The sequence below is a fragment of the Aptenodytes forsteri genome, unplaced genomic scaffold (genome assembly GCF_000699145.1).
Source record: "Aptenodytes forsteri isolate BGI_AS27 unplaced genomic scaffold, ASM69914v1 Scaffold3, whole genome shotgun sequence".
In the NCBI taxonomy this organism is placed as follows: Eukaryota; Metazoa; Chordata; class Aves; order Sphenisciformes; family Spheniscidae; genus Aptenodytes; species Aptenodytes forsteri.
This window is the reverse complement of record NW_008795283.1, coordinates 2,638,606-2,646,008: the sequence shown is the minus strand read 5'-3', so window position 1 is coordinate 2,646,008 and position 7,403 is coordinate 2,638,606. Positions and strand designations below refer to the sequence as shown.

Here is a 7,403-nt window from a genome sequence, read left to right as displayed (position 1 = left end):
CTGATAGGAACCAAACCCCTTCCGAGCCCGTTTGATGGCTCCACAGGCAGCGGCAGCAAGTACAGCCACTAGATGGCACGAGTCAGAGCCGAACCTGTCCCGTGAGGAATCCTGGCCTTCGCTGCGGGCACATTCCTCCTCCTGACCTCTCGTGTTTTGCAACCGCAGGTGAACGCCCCCAGCACTTGCTTTCCTTTTCTCATCGGTAAAGCAGAGATGTGATGTGGCCAAGTATAATAGAGTTTATCTTCACAAACTGCTGGGATACCCTTGGATGAAGAGCCCTGTGTTAAACTGACAAAAATGTAATTAATAATAAAGAAGTGCCATAACCGTCACAGAAAATACGCTCTTATTTTTGGTGTGGGATGTAGCCAGTTGCTGAAATGCAACTAATTGCATTGCTCAACTTCCAGCTGTGCCCGGTGCTCCAAGCAGTTGCATGCTGTAGCATAAGGCTTCCCCTGGGAGGAAAATGTCCTGTGGTAAGAGAAGCACAAGAAATCCTGGACAGAAGGAGAGTGATGATTGGAGACTGACTGCTTGGAGGACAAAATGGGAGGATAAAGTTAGGAAAAATAGGATACTTGTGTTCGTGAGGGAGGCAAACAGAAGGATCACAGGGGAGTTATAGCCCAGGTCATAATTCCACTTCCTCCCTCCCAGAGAGGACTGGAAAAAGCAGCATTGCAGGAGACCCGAAGTACCTACTCTCTGTGATGTAACTGAATTGGCTTCTGGAGGATCAGATGAGCATCAGAGCTGGCACAAGACAAGGGGCAGGCACAGGGATGGTAGCTTGTAGCTTGTCTTGCCAGCAGCAAGCTGCTAGATCATCCTAGCTGTATTGCCCAACTGCAACCCAAGGCACAAGTGGAACCTTTGAATCTAATATAAATGTAATATTTGTATTGTCTTACGTCACCTCCATTTGCTGAGGAGAAATTTGTGAAAATTGCTCTTCAAGGATCAGGTTAGCAGAATAAGGGTAGGAGTAATGACAGATTTACTTGTAGATGCATCATGACTTCAGAGCTTTGTTCCTTTCAGCTTTGCAGGGCTGGGAGCAGAAGCTTTCTGCCAGCTGGAAGGGATGATTCCCAGCTTTCTCATGGAAAGCGTCAGGTGTTGGAACATGCTGCCTGTAAAAGCTATGACTTTAATACATTAAAGCAGTCTATTTACAGTTATTTTAAAGTGGAGCTTACATTCCTGTGCTCTGTAAAGTTGGAACTAAGGCACCTGATATGGATAAATAATTTGGTCCAATGCAGTCTAAAAATGTTCTATTTTTAAAACAATCTGGTTTCTGATACATTAATAGTTCAGCCAAGTTTCAGACTCTAATGTGTTCCCTAAAGAGTCTACCAAGCAAGTCTGTCTCCTAATCAAGATGCCTACCTGACTCGTAGATACTATCTTCTCACAGGAACACAGGTACGACTTTAGTTTTCTTTAGACCTTTTGCTCTTCAGCAGAACACCAAGTATTTTTAAGCAAAACAAACAAGCACACATGTTCCCCAATTTATCTCAAGATCACCTGCTGGAGGAAACCTCTAAATTTGAACTGTTGTCATGAGTATAAAGGTTGTATTCCCTTCTGTGGTCTATGTATACCAGTTTTTGACACCGAAACTGCCACCTGTCAAAACTCAAACTCCCTCTCATCCTTTTTTTCCCTTCACGGCTTCTGTCTACCCCAGTCCCTCTTCTTCCCTCTCAAGCCTTTTCTACACTTGCTGACCACCAAGCAAGTATTTTATTCAGGCTGCCGAACTGTCCTTTTAACCCCTCTGCACCAACTCATATGCCCTAAACCGACAAACTCCAGATTGGGTTTGCTCCAAGTTGAGGTCAGACATGACCAACTTAGAGTGGCACAATGAGTTATCCTTCATCAAAGCAATTAATTAAGTGTACGCAATTGTAGCTCATTTTACATGTCAGGTAATGTCAAAACTTTAAACCCCAATGAAAAACATAGTTTTCATTTCCAACTCTACCGTGTGCCAAACAGGGCTGTGCTGCTCTGAAACCTGCTCAAAATTGTTAGGACTTCCTGATACGATAGTCTTGAAGTTTGGTTTGGCGTGTTTTTTTTTTTTTTCCCCTAAAGGCAAAAAAAATCCAGTCTGCTATTCATGGTCTGTCCTCTTTAAGAAAAAAATCAATGTGGTAACACAGCAGGAAATGAGGGGGGAGGAAATCAGACCACCCTTCCGCCTTCTCCCCCACATACATTTTAAGGGCTTAAGTTTTGACACGGAAAAAGCCATGGAAAAAAGCCATGTGCACAATAAATAAAAATTTGGGCTTCAAAATCCCTTATTTCTCCAGGCACCGAAATTAATATCCCGAAAGAAACAACTAAGAGCTGAGTAACCAGGGACTCAACCTGTCCTTTAGGAAAACTGTTTGTAGCTGCTAAAGATTCCTATCCTTGCCCTTCAAATAAATACTCAGAAAGCTACCAAGTTCGCATCTACCATAAACAGATCCTTCCCCAGAGAAAGACCAGATTTAATATTCTTAGTATTTCAAAAGCTCACCTTTTCCTCACCTAAACACCTTTATATATCTTAGGGAAACAAAGAACCACTGCTTGCCAGCTTGAAAAATGTAAAAAAAAATTAGTGGGAGGTCCGTTTCCATCATGTCACATTGCATTGGTAACACCACCCTACAACCGGCAGTCCTTAGTTACCTGTTGCTACATTTAGAAACCCGTACTACGGTTAACTTGGATGCAGCTGTGCTGGCAAAGATGTTTAAGCTGCTAGAAAGAAAAGAAATACTGTCATAAGTGTTTCTACACTAAACCACTATCAGTTCAATCATACAATTTAAAGTAAGTTAAAAAAAACGTACTTCTAACCAGTATTAATAGCAACACAGATCTATGGGTAGACTGGGCTTGAGGTTTGACATGACAGGTGTTTGGGGGGGAAGGGGAAGCTGGTTCTTTGGTCTATACTCATCTTACTGTTGCCACTGCTGACTGAATCAACAGAAAATTACGGGAAGGGAAATGATGTTGTACAATAAAGAATCAAGAATTAATAAAATTCACAAGATCTATATTAGCTCTGTATTTAAACAATTTGCAAGGTAAGCATGCTGCGGTCAGAAGCATTCAAGGTCTCCAATACTGCACTTGCCAATCTCAAAGGTACTAGGCTAGGCAGTGGACATTTTGGGGAGTTTTTTTTCTGGCATAACAAATTTACCAAAGCACACACCACTGACATTTAACGCAGCTGAGCATACCCCAGCTTTCCCAACAGAGTCGTATCTAGTAAGATTCCTCTGCAAAGTGATTTCTGTTTGTTCCTTGTGTTCTTTCTGAACTGCTACCATATTCAGATCACATCAAGCCAACCATGCAAAGAACGTGATTAGCAGTAACTTGCTCTAGAAAGGGTGTCAGCCTTGAAGCCTTAGATGCACAGTAGTGTGGGCAAGATAAGAATCTCTGGAACCACATTTCGAAAGCAGCAAATGATTTTACCTATAGGAAGATTCCAAGACCTATGGCCATTTGGTTGTCGGTTCTTCTGTTGAACTGGTGGACAAGGAGGTGTCACACAAATCTGCCTCCAAGGACTGCAGAAGGACTACTATTTGCCATCCGTTCAAACAGCCACTGATGGCCATGGCAGTAAAATCCTATCCTGTCCTGTCCTCCTATTAGTCAGCATCTGGTTACTTAGGTGTCGCAACTGGTTTCTATTTTACATTTTGCTTGCTTCCATATGGGTACACCTTCAAATAAATTTCCTTGTGATCGTGTTTGCAAGATTGTACGAAGTGAACAACAGCAACAGTAACATTACTAAACAAACTGCAAAGTAAGCCAGAAAAAGGTTTTATTTTATTAGGAATGGTACATTTAAACACACGTAAGACTTTGGGATTAATTTACATATTTTTCCAAAAATGTTTCCCTTCTTTAACAATACAGAAGTTAAAAAAAAAAAATCTAATTCCAAATTATAAGAACGAACAGTATTTGCAGTGGAAATTTCTATTAATTAAAACAACTGTGCATTGAGAAGATTTAAAGAAATTACCCTCTTTACGCTTTAACATGATTAACTTTTCCTGTCACAACTGACTATACTTTTCCTGGGATTTTTTTGCTGCTGTCATTACTAAAATAACCTTCCTTTCCATCAAGACTATTGCTAGTCATACACATGTTATTCAGTATCATACTTTTGGGTATGAAAGCTATGTCACTTTTATAAACATCAAAAACATGGACATGCATATTGACATTTCTGTGCAGTTTTATGGAGTCACCTGTCAAATAAGGCCTCTACATACAATACCACATACTAGTGAATTACTGGAAAATTATTCTAATGGATTCCAAATAATCCTGACATCTGGATGGTACGTCTCATTTTAACAGGAACTTCCAGCTTTCATTACTGGTTAACATTGTATTGATTCACTGTCCAAATGAGCAATATTCAACTGACCAATGTGTATTCCTGAAAGTCTGTTGCAAATTAAGCATATTATCAAGGTCATTTAAAGCTGGAACTTAAACAGCCTGTTAAGCCAAGCAACGGGGGGAAAAAAGTGAACTCTAAACTAAATTCAGCTGGTCCATTCATTCTCACACAGAAAAGTAGCCCCAGCACCTTAAAGGAATAAAATCTATACTTCCTGTTCTCGGACTTAATACCAAGGACAAAAGCTAACATTGTATTTTGAAAGTCAAAGGCCTTGGAGGTGGAGCAGAAAGTGGGGGGCAAGAGAGGGAGAAAGCAGCATATTGTCTCATCCCATTACCTCAGCATTATGTGTACATAATATATCTATGATAGAAATGTTTACTAATAGCAGGGAAAAAAAATAAAAAAGACTTCCCACTCCAGACTTCACTGAAAGGAGAAAGCCGACAGCCCCTCCTCACAGAGATGGCCTATTTGATGACAGGCACTTTGGCAATGTAAGAGGAGGTTACCCTTTCATCACGTTAACTCTTCCCCTCCCGGTTCTCATATATAATTTGTCTCAAGTCTTCAAGAAACTTGAACCAAATTAAATGCATTAATACACCTCTAAGAGCAGGTTAACTACGGCTATGAGCAGAGCTCGACCTAGAACGAGATTTTCTTTTAGAAGAAGAGGGAGATGGGGAAGAAGCTAGCAAGCTGGAGCGGTGGCTTTTCTGAGAGTAACTCTTTTTAGGTGTACGACTGCGAGAACGAGACTGGGATCGAGAGCGGGACCGGGATCGAGAGCGGGACCTGGACCTGGACCTTGATCTTGACCTGGACCTGGACCGGCTGTCCGATCTGGAAGATCCTGTAGACCTGGACCTGCTGCGAGATCTTGAGTAACTCCTTGATCGAGATCTGCTTCTAGAGAAACAATTAAAAGCTGTAGTCTCACCTCCTACTAAATTTAAAATACTCAATTTAGATTCTCAACTACTTTGTATGCACAGCACAGAACATCTGAATGCACTAGGCACAGCATTCAGTTATTTCAGAGTGCTGCTAGATTTCTGTCATGCTCCATCACAACAATATCTTCTTAGGCGAAGGCTAGCCTTGACATTCTCTGCTAGCTTGGCAAAATACGAACTGCCTAATACAAGATGCCTGCCCCCGCTGGGAGGAGGGAGACAAATTTTTAGCCATTTATCAAGAAAAGTACAGAAATGAAAATTCATACCTGTGGTATTTATTCTCTCTAGAAAGGCCCATGTAAATTAGGGTTTCTTTCAAGACACTAAAAAAGTCTCTAAAGGCATGGAACACCAGCACACTTTAAGGCCTCAGAGTTTAACACCTTCTCTAGTTATGCGTCCCTTTTTTCATGAAAATAAATGGATTTATTTTTAAGAGAGACAATGAAAGAGCTGCAGCCAACATGTTTTTTTAATGACTAAATGGCAGAACTGCTTTGGGAATAATGCAAGCAAGCTAACTGTTTCTCTTTTATTCTCATGAAAAAGTTGGCTTTCACAACTATTTGAGAGACATTTCACAGGACTCTGAAGCAGCTTTCCATTAAATTAAAAGGCTTTTAATACCAAAATTCGTTTTTTTAAAAGTCCTTTCATTTAAATATCAAGTTTTATCTTTAAAAAAACCCCCACAACTCCTTACTCTCATCCAAAAGTGTTCTATTTACCCTGTTTTCAGCAAGTCAGTTCTTATCTAAATCTGTTTACACTGCTAGAAAGCGGTTCTGTGCGGTGATATTTAGCTTGGGGCCAAAGAATTAGATAATAAAACTTTGGCATCGATACTACCCAAATCCACGCCCTCAGCAGAATTTTATCAGGTCAGGTGACATACCTATGCCTTCTGTGATCTTCAGTCAGTTTAATTCTGCGTCCATTCAGCTCAGTGCCATCCAATTTTTCCAGTGCACTCTTCATATCACTATAAGATGCAAATTCCACAACCCTGTATACCATCAGGAAAAAAAAGTTTTAGAGAAACTGAAAAAGCAAGGAGAACAAGTTTGGGCTTTTTTCAATCTGGTGATTCACAGCTTGATGTTTTATCTTCTGAAAGCTAATTTTTAACTTGGTTAACAGGAAAATATGATACTAACAGTCCTAGCCATCCACACCTTCCACATCCTTTTAAACATTACCAGAACTCTCATCTGCAAAGACATGGAGAAAATCCAGGAAGCTGCACAAACCTGCACCAGCTGAGGAAGTATCTTTCAGTCCTCCACTAAATTGCATTCTAAAGCTGTCCAAGAAACAACATAAACTTGCAGACTTTCCTGCCCTATTTAGAGTTTTAACAGTGAATAGAAAAAATCCCCTTTGTTTTTTTAATTTGTTTTCCCCTCAAAAAAAGTCTAGAGTTGCATTTGCTCGCAATGGCCCTAGAGCACTGTTTTGCCAGCACAGACACTCTATTCATACTTCCCTCTCTCCTGCTTTGTCGTGCAGGACCTTTGTAGTCTGCAAAATTAAGAATGGAGAGCAGGCAGCTAGGTATCCGTAAGGAGATTGGTTATGTTCATTTCCTATGACTTTGACTGTTGAACCAGTGCAAAGCAGCCACAGACAGGAGGTATTTTAGCCTCAGGAGTCAGATCATAAATGATTATAAATAAATAACTTTAAGTTAAAGACAGCAGAACTCAACTGTTGAAAGGTATTCTCCCTTCCCTTTCTGCTTTGACACATTGTTTTCATAGTAGAGAGTAGAGACTGAGTTCAATACCACTTCTGAACTCCTACTTACTGACCGTTTGTGTTTTGGTGGGGGGTTTTGTTGGTTTTTTTTTTTTAAATTGGAGAAATGTCAGCATCTAAGCCACACCATAGATTTAGTTGGGTTTTTTTTATATATATATATATATATATAAAAATATACACGGCTAATAAAAATTTAATCCCCACATTGGTACAAT

At 40.3% G+C, this 7,403-nt stretch overlaps 1 long non-coding RNA gene across 1 annotated transcript; it reads right to left on the bottom strand.

Moving 5' to 3' along the window:
- Positions 1–3,847: 3,847 nt before the first annotated feature.
- Positions 3,848–6,434, bottom strand: LOC103898911. Its single transcript, XR_002086180.1, has 2 exons — positions 6,323–6,434; positions 3,848–5,377 (listed from the first exon to the last, which is right to left on the bottom strand). It is a non-coding gene; the product is annotated as an uncharacterized LOC103898911 (long non-coding RNA).
- Positions 6,435–7,403: the final 969 nt, after the last annotated feature.